Raw genomic sequence first — 14744 nt, 5'->3', positions numbered from 1 at the left:
TTTACCAGGTTCAGTCTCTCACAGGCTATTAAACCTAGTATGGCTTGCACATCCTTTGGCACCATGATTAATGCTAGCGTGTGCTCTCTGTCCTTGTGTGTCACTTTGACAATGCATCTTCCTTTCACTGGTATATCAGTACCTGAGTATCCTGTCACTTTCACTTTTATTCCATGTATCTTTGGTCTGGGTCTAATTTTCTTAAAATCAGTCTCTGATATCACATTAACTTGTGCTCCAGTATCCAATTTAAATGGAATATGTATGTCATTCACTTTTAGCGTCAACATCCAGTCTCTTTTTTCTTCTTTGTTTTCAGACACAACATCCACATTGAACTCCTCTATCCCGCTTTCATCTACTGCATGGACCTTGCTTTGTTGCGCTTGGTTCTTACAGCAACGGGCATAATGGTTGTTTTTGTTGCAACTATTGCATGTTTTACCATATGCTGGACACTTTTTTGGTGTATGCTGTGTACCGCATTGACTACATGACTTTCGATTGCCCCTTTCATTTATGTTCGCTGGCCACGCCTCTTTTTTCACATTGGCGCTCTTTTTGTTAAACGGTTTGTGTCCGTTCTTTCTCACTGCATCCACGTTGCAGCTACTGTCACTGAACAGCTCCTTTCCCTGCGACTTCACAGTCTCTGTAGCCCTACACAGTGCTATGGCTTTTCCCAGGTCTAGATCTTGCTCTCTTAGCAGTCTTTCCCTTAGACCATTATCTGGAATACCACACACCAATCTGTCTTTTATCAGCGAGTCTGTCAGTCTGTCGGAGGGGCAGTACTGAGGGAGTGCAGCATTGTCAGTGGGGCTGTACTGAGGGAGCGCTGCACTGTCGGAGGGGCAGTACTGAGGGAGCACTGCACCGTCGGAGGGGCAGTACTGAGGGAGAGCTGCATTGTTGGAGGGGCAGTACTGAGGGAGCGCTGCACTGTCTGAGGGGCAGTGCTAAGGGTGCGCTGCATTGTCGGAGGGGCAGTGCTGAGGGTGTGCTGCACTGTTGGAGGGGCAGTACTGAGGGAGCGCTGCATTGTTGGAGGGGCAGTACTGAGGGAGTGCTGCACATCGGAGGGGCAGTATTGAGGGAGCGCTGCACCATCGGGCGGGCAGTACTGAGGGAGAGCCGCACTGTCAGAGGGGCAGTACTGAGGGAGCGCTGCACTGTTGGAGGGGCAGTGTTGAGAGAGCGCCGCATTGTCGGAGGGGCAATACTGAGGGAGAGCCGCACTGTCGGAGGGGCAGTGCTGAGGGAGCGCTGCACTGTCGGAGGGGCAGTGCTGAGGGAGAGCTGCACTGTCAGAGGGGCAGTACTGAGGGAGAGCCGCACTGTCGGAGGGGCAGTACTGAAGGAGAGCCGCACTGTCGGAGGGGCAGTGCTGAGGGAGAGCTGCACTGTCGGAGGGGAAGTACTGAGGGAGCGCAGCACTGTCAGTGGGGCTGTACTGAGGGAGCACTGCACTGTCAGAGGGGCGGTACTGAGGGAGCGCTGCACCGTCGGAGGGGCAGTACTGAGGGAGAGCTGCATTGTCGGAGGGGCAGTACTGAGGGAGCACTGCACTGTCGGAGGGGCAGTACTGAGGGAGCGCTGCATTGTCGGAGGGGCAGTACTGAGGGAACGTTGCACTGTCGGAGGGGCAGTGCTGAGGGAGAGCTGCACTGTCGGAGGGGCAGTACTGAGGGAGCGCTGCATTGTCGGAGGGGCAGTACTGAGGGAGCGCTGCACTGTCGGAGGGGCAGTGCTGAGGGAGCGCTGCACTGTCGGAGGGGCAGTGCTGAGGGAGTGCTGCACTGTCGGAGGGGCAGTGTTGAGGGAGCGCTGCACTGTTGGAGGGGCAGTGCTGAGGGAACGCTGCACTGTCGGAGGGGCAGTGCTGAGGGAGCGCTGCACTGTCGGAGGGGCAGTGCTGAGGGAGCGCTGCACTGTCGAAAGGGCAGTGCTGAGGGCGAGCTGCACTGTCGGAGGTGAATGTAAAAGATCCCATGGCACTATTTCAGAGAAGAATAGGGGTATTCTCCCCGGTGTCCTGGCCAATATTTATCCCTCAACCAACGTCACTAAAACAGGTCAAATGGTGATTATCTCATTACTGTTTGTAGGACCTTGCTTCCGCAAATTGGCTGTCGCGTTTCTTGGATTACAACAGTGACTACACTTCAAAGGTGTTTCATTCAATGTAAAATGTCTTGAAAGGCACTATATAAATGCAAATCATTCTTTCTGTCCAAGTTGGTGATGGTGCGAGTGAGGGATTTCCTTCATTTCAGGATTCTGACCTAATGACAATAAAGGAATGGTGATATATATATCTCCCCGTCAGTCGAATGGTGCCTTGATGTCAAGGGCAGCTACTCGCACCTCTCATCTGGCATTCAGCTCTTGTGCCCATGCCTGAATCAAGACTGTGATGAGCTCTGGGGTCGAGTGGTTCTGGCAGAACTCCAACTGAGCATCTGTGAGCAGGTTATTGGTGAGCAGGTGTCACTTGATGGCACTGTCGATGATCCCTTCCGTCACTTTACTGATGATTGGGTGGAGGCTGGTAGGGCAGTAATTAGCTGGGTTGGATTTGTCCTGTTTTCTTTGAGGATAGGATATACCTGGGCAATCTTCCACATTGTCTGTGCCCTAGTTCTACTGGAATAGCTTGGTTACGAGAGCAGCTAGTTTTGGTGCATAGTTCAGGAAAGCAAGATTGCATCGAGGAGCAATATTTAATCAGCTCACACTCTTTGGCAATATATCGCTGAAATTTCATGATTTGTGCTCCGATTGCTACAATTCTCTGGGCCTTTCCCTTTGGCAATGGCCAGCTGGTGATTCAGATGGTGTTTTGACACAGAGGTGTCCTTATAATTAGATGTGGAGAGAAACAGCGTAACACGGCATTGAAGGTTACCCTTTACAAAAGAAGCATTGGCATCTGGTAGTTTTGTCCAAAGCCTATGTAGAGGTTATTAAACTGGGAGTTGGGGTAATCAATGTAAACGCCATTGACTATCTCTACTACCACTAAAAAAAGAAAGGCTTGCATTTCTATGGCATCTTCCATGACCTCAGGACGTCCCAAAGCACTTTGCAGCCAATGAAATGCTTTGAAATGTAGTCACAGTTGTAATGTAGGGAAATGCAGCAGCCAATTTGTCCACAGCAATGTCCCATAAACAGCGATGCGATAAAGGACCAGATCATTTGTTTTTTTGGTGGTGTTGGTTGAGGGATAAATTTTATCCAGGACACCGGGGGAACTCCCTGCCCTTCTTCGAATAGTGCCGTGGGATTTTTCATGTCCAGCTGAGTGGGCAGACGGTGCCTCAGTTTAACATTTCATGCGAAAGACGGCACCTCCGTCAGTTGACTACCTCAGTACTACACTGAAGCGTCAGCCTTGTGTATGCGTTCAAGTGCTGGAGTGGGGTTCAGAACCCATAGGGCAGGATTTTCATTGGGCTGTGGAGGCGGGATTGGAGGCATGTGGGGGGTTAAAATCTCTAAATGGGGGGGGCATGAACCCATCCCGCCCCCAACCCGCCTCCAAGCCTGTTTCAAAGGAGATGGATACCCGACCTGTGCTGGGAGCCGCCTCCCCGAGGTGGGAAGGGGATTAGTGCCAATTAACTGCCTGTTAACAGGTAGTTAACAGACAGTTTTTAGCCTAATCCCTATTTTTATTGCTGAAATGTGGGATTCCCGACGGCTCCAAACCACGCCAAGTTAGCGAGGCGGACCGTCGGGATGAAGGGCTTGGAGGGTTCGAGATGTCCTGTGTTCAGGTGAGTGATGGGTGCATGAATGAAGTGGTAAGTGTGTTTGGTATGTGTAAAGTGTTTAAAGAATTTTTACTTACATTTACTTACCTTTACAGCCTTCCTTCCTTCAGGTCTCGGGAGTCCCTCATCTCACCGGCACAGAAAGCAGAATGGCCGCGAGCTGTCAAAAGTTGCAGCATTCAGCTTTCTGTTCTGGAGAGATCTCTAAATCAGCCTGAGAGGAAGGAATTAACTTGGAGTACAGATTGTCAGTGTTTGACAGCTTCAAACAGCTGTCAAACGCTGATATTTCATCTGTCAAAATGAAAGTTGTAGTCCCGCCTCCTACACGCCTCCTCAATCAAAATCCAGCCCATAGTCTTTGACTGAGGGGTGAGAGTGTTACCACTGAGTCATGGCTGACACCTACGACCAACTTACTCTGCATAGACCTGGGACTGTCCCCGTCTGTCTGGCTCAGTTATACACTGGGCGGTGCATTTAGCAACTGGGCCATCCGGGTTTTAATTTTACACAGCACTGCCAATCATATCGTGGCACAGCCCTCTATTTATAAGCACGGGTTAAATGTCTCGCAATGTACATTTAGGGGTGGTTCCACAATCCAGCACTCCCAGTAAGTACAGGAACTCGCAGCGAGCGTGTGGTGGGAAATCACAGGCGCACTTACCATCACAGAAAATTGCAGGCCGCACACCCACTGGGAGTGCCAGCTTGCAGAATTGTCCCTTTTTACCTTCACAGGCCTGCCCAGATACTTTGTCATTTTGAAATAATTACATGTTTATGAGATAAAAACAGAAAATGCTAGAAATACTCAGCAGGTCAGTCAGCATCTGTGGAGAGAGAAACAGAGTTAACGTTTCAGGTCGATGACCCTTCGTCAGAACTGAAAAAAGTTGGAGAAGGCACTTTACAGCCTTCTGGACTCAACATCAAGTGCAACCATTTCAGACCATAACCTCTGCCCCTATCTTGTTTTTCTCTCTCTCTCACATGGCAGCTGTCGATTATTCTGCCATTTACACTTCATCTAGAGTCAACTTTTGTTTCTTAACTTGTCCCATTGCCATCTCATTTTGTCTGCACCATCATCCCTTTTGTCTCTTAATCTCTCCTGCCTTCCATCCTATCACAGACCTTCCCTTTTGGTCTTTCCGCCCCTCCCCCCTTTCCCTGCTCCTACACTTGCTTAAAAACCTGTTCCATCTCCAACTTTTTCCAGTTCTGACGAAGGATCATCGACCTGAACCGTTAACTCTGTTTCTCTCTCCACAGATGCTGCCTGACCTGCTGAGTGTTTCCAACATTTTCTGTTTTTATTTCAGATTTCCAGCATCCACGGTATTTTGCTTTTGTATACATGTTTATGAGATCCTGGTTAGTACTGCTAACTTTCCATTTACATAGAATTTACAGCCCAGAAACAGGCCATTCAGCCCAAAAGGTCCATGCCGGTGTTTCTGCTCCACATGAGCCTCCTCCTACCCTACTTCATCTCACTCTATCAGCATACACTCCTATTCCTTTCTCCCTCATGTGATTATCTAGCTTCCCTTTAAATGCATCTATACTATTCACCTCAAGCAATCCCTGTGGAAGCACGTTCCACATTCTCACCACTCTCTGGGTAAAGAAGTTTCTCCTGAATTCCTTATTGGATTTATTAGTGACTATCTTATATTGATGACCCTTGTTTTAGATTCCCCCAATGTAGGAAACGCAGCAGCCAATTTGCATTCAGCAAGGTCCCACAAACAGCAAGGTGATAATGACCAGATGATTGCCTGGAGTTTCCGCTCGGTTGCGCTGTTTTTCTCAGCACAATTCGCCCCAAAAGATTGTGGAATTTCAAGCACAAATCAAGTTTACGCGATCTTCGATGCTGGTTTAAAAAACATTGCCATACTTGCCATAGAGTGAGTGCAACGAAGGTTCACCAGACTGGTTCCTGGGATAGGGGGATTGTCCCATGAGGAGAGATTGAATAGACCAGGCCTATATTCTCTGGAGTTTAGAAAAATGAGAGGTGATCTCATTGAAACATACAAAATTCTTAAGGGGCTTGACCGGGTAGATGCAGGGAGGATGTTTCCCCTGGCTGGGGAGTCTAGAACCAGGGGTCACAGTCTCAGAATAAGGGGTCGGCCATTTAGGACTGAGATGAGGAGAAATTTCTTCACTCATAGGGTGGTGAATCTGTGGAATTCTCTATCCCAGAGAGCTGTGGAGGCTCAGACATTGAATATATTCAAGACAGAGATCGATAGATTTTTGGATATTAAGGGAATCAAGAGCTATGGGAATAGTGCGGGAAGGGAAGTTGAGGTCGAAGATCAGCCATGATCTTATTGAATGGCGGAGTAGCTCGAGGGGCCAAATGGCCGACTCCTGCTCCTATTTCTTATGTTCTTATTGTGCTGGAAGAAGGCCTTGCCCAGAAAATTGCCCACGCCCCCAGATTGAATTAATCACCATGGCGAGTTTCCACTAATTGCGCCCGTTTGCGGGCCTTCGAGGAGGCTCTTGAAAGTAAGCCTTTTTTTAGGCACAAGGTCACTAAAAGACATCTTTTAAAAAGCTAAAAATATTGAATTTACTAAGAAACTGACTACTGTACACCATGGAAACTAATAAATGGTTCTGTACAGTTTTTTTAAATTAATTTTCAGTGATTTAAAATTAGGTTACTCACAGATGGTGGAGTAGACACTCTGATTAAAAATGCTTATTTTTTTGATAAACCACCTTCAGCTGTATTAATAAAACTACAAAGCAGGTTAATGTTCTTAAATATTTCAAGGAATATTTTTAAAATGTACGTTCTAAAACGCTGCCCGGTTACGCTGGTTTATGGCAGATTTTATGTTCGGCGATATGCAGAAGCGTTTGAGCAGAAACTTGAAACAAAAATTCAATTCAGAAAACTAGCGCAATTTTGAGCGTGTTTATGCCTGGATTCCGATTGCGCCCAAAGCAGAAACTCTACCCCCATTTCAGCAGGATTAAGACTGTCGTAGGTACTTTAATGATGTTGACAGTGTTTCTCTCCTTCCATCTGTGAACAGCTGTCTCTCACGCGACTTCCTAGTTACACAGTGACTTCCTGCAGTCATGTTCAAGGACAGATGGATGCAGCTTTACAGGTTGCATGATTTTTCGAGTGTGTTTGCACATTATTTTTCATTTTTAGCAAGTCAAAAGTAATTAGCATGACTAAGGAGGAAGTGTTATACAGTGGGGCTTAAAACAGGCCTTAATCAAGTCGTTAATTCATTTCCAAGTACAAAATCTCTCCCTTCACATTTGTCCAATCGGAGAGCTGGACCCTTTTATCACTCACAGCTTTATATCTTCACCCAGAATTTCTCATCTTTCAGACCACTTCAAGTAACAGAAAAGTCTCCCATTTACATCACAGTGATACCCAGAAACCCCATGTCCGAGCAATTCATTGTCTAAACTCAAATATCTGACCCTGGCAGTAATTTATTTAAGGAACTGTTTTGCTATATATATATATATCGAAGCAAATTTTACAATGTAGTGCTGCCAATGCCGAGTTTCACACATTAGTATCAGGAAGTCGGACGAGGAGGGTCTGTGCACTCCTCGTGATTCCCGACATGCACTCCTGTTACGTGAAGTCTGTGTTGGGAGCACTAAATTGTCAAATTTAGCTCAAAGCAAAACATTTTTCAAAGTCGATCTTCACAGGCGCGATGTGCGAAATGGCCTCCCTCATTGCTGTAAAATCTGGTGAGTCAATGAAATGGCTTGAACTGCATCGAACACTGAAAATAGGAACTATATTTCCTCGATTTCTTTTTGCCTTCTGCACTTGCTATGGAGAGTTAACCACCAACCTTTTTAAAGAAAAAAAACAAAAGTACTTGTATTTATACAGCGCCTTTCACAACCTCAGGACGCCCCAAAGCGCTTTACAGCCAATGACGTGCTTTTGAAGCGTAGTCACTGTTGTAATGTGGGAAAAGCGGCTGCCAATTTGTGCACAGCAAGCTCCCACAAACAGCGATGTGATAATGACCAGATCACCAGTTTTAGTAATAATGGTTGCACGATAAATGCTGGCCTGGATACCAGGTGAACTCCCCTGTTCTTCGCCGAAATAGCGCCATGGGATCTTTTACGTCCACCTGAGATAGCAGACGTGGCCTCGGTTTAACGTCTCATTCCAAAGTCAGCACCTCTGACAGTGCAGCACTCCCTCAGCACTGCACTGCAGTGTCAGCCTGGGTTATTATGCTCAAGTCTCTGGAGTGGGAGCTGAACCCACAACCATTCTTACCGGAGGTTATTTCTTCTGTGCATTAGAGGCAGTGAGTGTGCCAATTGTGCATCAAGATTTGTGCAGTAGCATTATTGGATTTGGTGGTAATTTTTACCCTCGCTGCTAAAATTGCTCCTGGGGCAATCCGGTGTAATGCACGCGGATGCCATGGCTCAGAGTAAATGTTTTTTTTTGCTACTCAAGGACAAATTGAAAGAGCTCTCATTGCTAAATTCCTACGGGTTGTCTTTTTCCAGGAAAGACTGTCAGCGCTGCCTGCATGAAGCTGGCACTACAGGGGTGGGAGGAGTAGGAAGGTACAGCACGGAGGACAGTGGGGAGGTTGAAACAAATTCGTGGGGTGACCAGGTTAGTGCAGAAAGCCCAGGCTGACCTGCTGGAAAACTGATGTACCTGCCACGTGGGGCTGCCTATGGCACGTGTTACCATTCACAACCATCAGTTATGTTGCTGACAAGCTACTCTTGAAAAGGTGGAGGTGAAGAATGACAGCACAAAATTATATTAAAGTGTAAATTTTGCATTGTGAATGATTACGCACTCAGGATCAGCACAATGATTCTATTAACATGGCATAATTGAACTTCAATTTCACTTCTCCAGACTTTTAAATTGAGGCCAAAGAGAGCACACGGGATGTGTCTGCAGTCTGCAGTCTGCACTGTGCCAACAGGACTCATTCGCCACTTGCTCAGTGCGGGAGTAAGGTTCCTGCTACTCCCGGGAAGATCTGCATCCAACCATACGGAGCAAACCCGTGTGGACACGCCACTCTGCCGAAATAAAAAGGAGAAAAAGTTTGTTTCATCTAAAGCCCGCTCAGGGGTAAGACCTCCTCCAGTTGCTAAGTGTAGTGACTTTGTAAATATATTCACAGAATTACATAGAATGTACCGCACAGAAACCGGCCATTTGGCCCAACTGGTCTATGCTGCTGTTTATGCTCCACACGAGCCTCCTTCCACTCTATTTACTTCATTTCTCCCTATCAACGTACCCCTCTATTCCTTTCTCCCTATCAACGTACCCCTCTATTCCTTTCTCCCTATCAACGTACCCCTCTATTCCTTTCTCCCTATCAACGTACCCCTCTATTCCTTTCTCCCCATCAACGTACCCCTCTATTCCTTTCTCCCTATCAACGTACCCCTCTATTCCTTTCTCCCCATCAACGTACCCCTCTATTCCTTTCTCCCCATCAACGTACCCCTCTATTCCTTTCTCCCCATCAACGTACCCCTCTATTCCTTTCTCCCCATCAACGTACCCCTCTATTCCTTTCTCCCCATCAACGTACCCCTCTATTCCTTTCTCCCCATCAACGTACCCCTCTATTCCTTTCTCCCCATCAACGTACCCTTCTATTCCTTTCTCCCCATCAACGTACCCCTCTATTCCTTTCTCCCCATCAACGTACCCCTCTATTCCTTTCTCCCTATCAACGTACCCCTCTATTCCTTTCTCCCTATCAACGTACCCCTCTATTCCTTTCTCCCCATCAACGTACCCCTCTATTCCTTTCTCCCTATCAACGTACCCCTCTATTCCTTTCTCCCCATCAACGTACCCCTCTATTCCTTTCTCCCCATCAACGTACCCCTCTATTCCTTTCTCCCTATCAACGTACCCCTCTATTCCTTTCTCCCCATCAACGTACCCTTCTATTCCTTTCTCCCTATCAACGTACCCTTCTATTCCTTTCTCCCCATCAACGTACCCCTCTATTCCTTTCTCCCCATCAACGTACCCCTCTATTCCTTTCTCCCCATCAACGTACCCCTCTATTCCTTTCTCCCCATCAACGTACCCCTCTATTCCTTTCTCCCTATCAACGTACCCCTCTATTCCTTTCTCCCCATCAACGTACCCCTCTATTCCTTTCTCCCTATCAACGTACCCCTCTATTCCTTTCTCCCTATCAACGTACCCCTCTATTCCTTTCTCCCTATCAACGTACCCCTCTATTCCTTTCTCCCCATCAACGTACCCCTCTATTCCTTTCTCCCCATCAACGTACCCCTCTATTCCTTTCTCCCCATCAACGTACCCCTCTATTCCTTTCTCCCCATCAACGTACCCCTCTATTCCTTTCTCCCTATCAACGTACCCCTCTATTCCTTTCTCCCTATCAACGTACCCCTCTATTCCTTTCTCCCTATCAACGTACCCCTCTATTCCTTTCTCCCTATCAACGTACCCCTCTATTCCTTTCTCCCCATCAACGTACCCCTCTATTCCTTTCTCCCCATCAACGTACCCCTCTATTCCTTTCTCCCTATCGACAGACCCCTCTATTCCTTTCTCCCTAATCACAGACCCCTCTATCCCTTTCTCCCTATCAACGTACCCCTCTATTCCTTTCTCCCTCATGTACTTATCTAGCTTCCCCTTAAAGGCTATTTGCCTCAACAACTCCATGTAGCAGCGAGCTCCACATTCACACCACTCCGTAAAGATTTCCTCCCTTCGGTACCTCTAGCAAGATTTTATAAGTCAATCTTTTGCACATTTTTACAATTTCACTGGAAAATATTGACCAGTGGAAATCTGTCTGACTGGGTCTGTAAGGCTGCTACATGTAGTGAGTGGAGGAATTCTCGCCCCTCAGGGCTCGAAGAGGGAATAACCCCCTCCCAGAAAATGACAGCACAGAGCTGGCTGCTGCTGCTGAATAAAACATACAAACATACGTATTAGGAGCAGGAGTAGGCCACTCGGCCCCTCGAGCCTGCTCCGCCATTCAATAAGATCATGGCTGATCCGATTACTCCACATTCCCGCCTACTCCCGATAACTTTTCACCCCCTTATTTACCAAGAATCTATCTACCTCTGCCTTAAAAATATTCAAAGACTCTGCTTCCACCGCCTTCTGAGGAAGAGAGTTCCAAAGACTCACGACCCTCTGTGAGAAAAAAATTCTCCTCATCTCTGTCTTAAATGGGCAACCCCTTATTTTTAAACAGTGACCCCTAGTTCTAGATTCTCCCACAAGAGGAAACATCCTCTCCACATCCACCCTGTCCAGACCCCTCAGGATCTTTTATGTTTCAATCAAGTCACCCCTTACTCTTCTAAACTCCAGCAGATACAAGCCTAGCCTGTCCAACCTTTCCTCATAAGACAACCCGCCTATTCCAGGTATTAGTCTAGTAAACCTTCTCTGAACTGCTTCCAACGCATTTACATCCTTCCTTAAATAAGGAGACCAATACTGTACACAGTACTCCAGATGTGGTCTCACCAATGCCCTGTACAACTGAAGCATAACCTCCCTACTTCAGTTCCTCTCGTAATAAACAATAACATTCCATTAGCTTTCCTAATTACGTGCTGTACCTGCATAGTAACCTTTTGTGATTCATGCACTAGGACACCCAGATCCCTCTGCATCTCAGAGCTCTGCAATCTCTCACCATTTAGATAATATGCTTCTTTTTTATTCCTCCTGCCAAAATGGACAACTTCACATTTTCCCACATTATACTCCATTTGCCAAAACAATCGGGCATTAACTGGGAATGCCAAAGAAGCTCGTTTTTAATCGGAAATTTCATTCAATTATTCCATTTTCCAGGAATTTAGCAGGAGGGGGGATTCCTAGCAGTCTTCGGGCGCTCTGTATTTATCTTGTGCATTTCTTTCAACATTCAGATCCGCCCCACCTCATCACCTCCCCATATGTTTTTATTTTCCATCGCATCTTTCAGTCAGCTGCAAGCCTTTTGTCATTCACGTTGTTTGGAGCCTTTGGGCTTAAGTTGACATCTAGAAATAAAGTGTTGGATTTGCTCTCGAGTCAGCACGTCCAGATTGACAGCGTGCTGTTAGCGTGCCAGGTTTGTCATATATTGAGGCCAAGTAGAAGACACATTCAGAGGGAATGAATTTGATGAACCACTTGTCCTTCTAGGAGGAGCAGTTGATGAATGTTGATCTGCTTGGCAGCGAGGAAATACTTTTTTGACTGCATTTATTTTAGCTATTAAAGCGATTATGATTTGAGAGTTAAATTAGTTTCTTCACGTACTTGGATTTGTTTGCTTCTCCTATTTTCACTTGCCAAAACAAAACTCTATCAAGACCAAGTGCAAGGTTTATAAAGATCATAAATATAAGACAGTGACTAATAAATCCAATAAAGGATTCAGGAGAAACTTCGTTACCCAGAGAGTGGTGAGAATGTGGGACTTGCTACCACAAGGGAGTGGTTGTGGCGAATATCAGCTACATTTGAGGGGAAGTTAGGTAAACACGAGGGAGAAAGGAATAGGACGATATGTTGATGGATAAGATGAAGTAAGGCAGGAGGAGGCTCGTGTGGAGCATAAACACCGGCACGGACCTGTCGGGCCGAATGGCCTGTAAATTCTACCTAAAGCTTTAATGTGTTTGTGTAAGGCTTGTCGGCACTCGACAAGCTGGAGAGCTGCTAGGGTCTGAGGGACGAGCAATGAACTCCACTCAAAATAACAAAAAGAGAGGTCAGCGCTCTCAGCAAACGCAACGTTAACAGAAAACGTCTCGGCACTCCTTCTCCTCCGGCTCGGCCAGCACTTCAAACATGTAATAAGCACTCTCGCCAACAAGTGACTGCCACTGCCCATGCTAATAAGAAAACCATTTTGAACCCCCCAGATGCAAAGGCAAATGTCTTCAGGTTGCTAAGCAACAGAACACACAGGCAATGATATTGAGCTGGAGGAGTCTCTCTGTTGTGGATACAGATTTATACGCAGATTTTAGAGATTTGACACGTTCTGATGTTCCATAACCTTCTTTACTAATTTCTTGGCAAACAGCGCGTGTCTGCTTCCACAAAGTTCTTAAGAAAATAAGACTGCTTCTGAAGGGGAAAATAAACAAGTTCGCTGAAGTCCCTTTTTAGTTAAAAAAAAACCTTCAAAAATCCAAATCTGTCGCTTGTCTTGCTGCAGAATACAGCACTAAGTGCTGCCCTAGTTATTTGTCATCTTATTTTTTTTTTAAGTTACCAAATTGGAGAGGATCAGCAGCAAGAACTCGGAGCAGATTATTCCCGAGACATTTTGCGAGTGAAGTCATTTGGTTTTAACTTTTGTGAAACTGAGTTTGTAACCGAGCATTAAATGTTCGAATTCTTCACACACACACTCACACACAAAATGTCTTCAGTCACTGCGCGTATTTTACAGGCTCTTGTGTGAACCAGAACTGGCCTACATATGACTCCAGACCCACAGCAATGTGGTTGACTCTTAATTGCCCTTTGAACTGGCCCAGCAAGCCACTCGGTTGTAACAAACCGCTACGAAACAAAATAATAAAAATGAAACCCGACAGACCACCCGGCATCGACCTCGGCACCAGCTACGGACACGGAAACAGCACACCCAGCCTAGTCAACCCTGCAAAGTCCTCCTCACCAACATCTGGGGACTTGTGCCAAAATTGGGAGAGCTGTCCCACAGACTAGTCATAATCACAGAATGATACCTTTCAGCCAATGTCCCAAACTCCTCCCATCACCATCACTGGGTATGTCCTGTCCCATCAGCAGGACAGAATCACCGGGGTGGTGGCACAGTGGTATACCATCGGAAAGAAGTGGCCCTGGGAGTCCTCAACATTGACTCCGGACCCCATGAAGTGTCATGGCTTCAGGTCAAGCATGGGCAAGGAAACCTCTTGCTGATTACCACCTACCGCCATCCCTCAGTACTCCTCCATGTTGAACACCACTTGGAAGAAGCACTGAGAGTAGCAAGGGTGCAGAATGTACTCTGGGTGGGGGGACTTCAATGTCCATCACCAAGAGTGGCTCGGTAGCACCACTACAGACCAAGCTGGTCGAGTCCTGAAGGGCATAGCTGCCAGTCTGGGCCTGCGACAGGTGGTGAGAGAACCAACACCGAGGGAAAAACCTACTTGACCTCGTCCTCACCAATCTACCTGTCGCAGATGCATCTATCCATGACAGTATTGGTAGCAGTCATTGTGGAGACGAATTCCCATCTTTACACTGAGGACACCCTCCATTGTGTTGTGTGGCACTACCATCGTGCTAAATGGGATAGACTCAGAACAGGTCTAGCAGCTCAAAACTGGGCATCCATGAGGCGCTGTGGGCCATCAGCAGCAGCAGAATTTTATTCCACCACAATCTGTAACCTCATGGCCCGGCATATCCCTCACTCTACCATTACCATCAAGCCAAGGGACCAAGCCTGGTTCAATAAGGAGTGTAGAAGAGCATGCCAGGAGCAGCACCAGGCATACCTAAAAATGAGGTGGCAACCTGGGGAAGCTGCAACACAGGACTACATGCATGCTAAAAAGTGGAAGCAGCATGTTATAGGCAGGGCTAAGCAATCCCACAATCAACGGATCAGATCAAAGCTCTGCAGTCCTGCCACATCCAGTCGTGAATGGTGGTGGACCATTAAACAACTAACGGGAGGAGGAGGCTCCATGAATATCCCCATCCTCAATGATGGTGGAGCCCAGCACGAGAGTGCAAAAGACAAGGCTGAAGCATTTGCAACCATCTTCAGCCAGAAGTGCAGAGTGGATGATCCATATAGGCCTCCTCCGGAGGTTCCCACCATCACAGAAGCCAATCTTCAGCCAATTCAATTCACTCCATGTGATATCAAGAAACAGCTGAGCGCACTG

The sequence above is a fragment of the Somniosus microcephalus genome, chromosome 9, assembly GCF_052327205.1.
Source record: "Somniosus microcephalus isolate GS21.2 chromosome 9, FLI_Smic_1.0, whole genome shotgun sequence".
NCBI classification, from domain to species: Eukaryota; Metazoa; Chordata; class Chondrichthyes; order Squaliformes; family Somniosidae; genus Somniosus; species Somniosus microcephalus.
Note: the sequence above shows the minus strand (reverse complement) of the source record.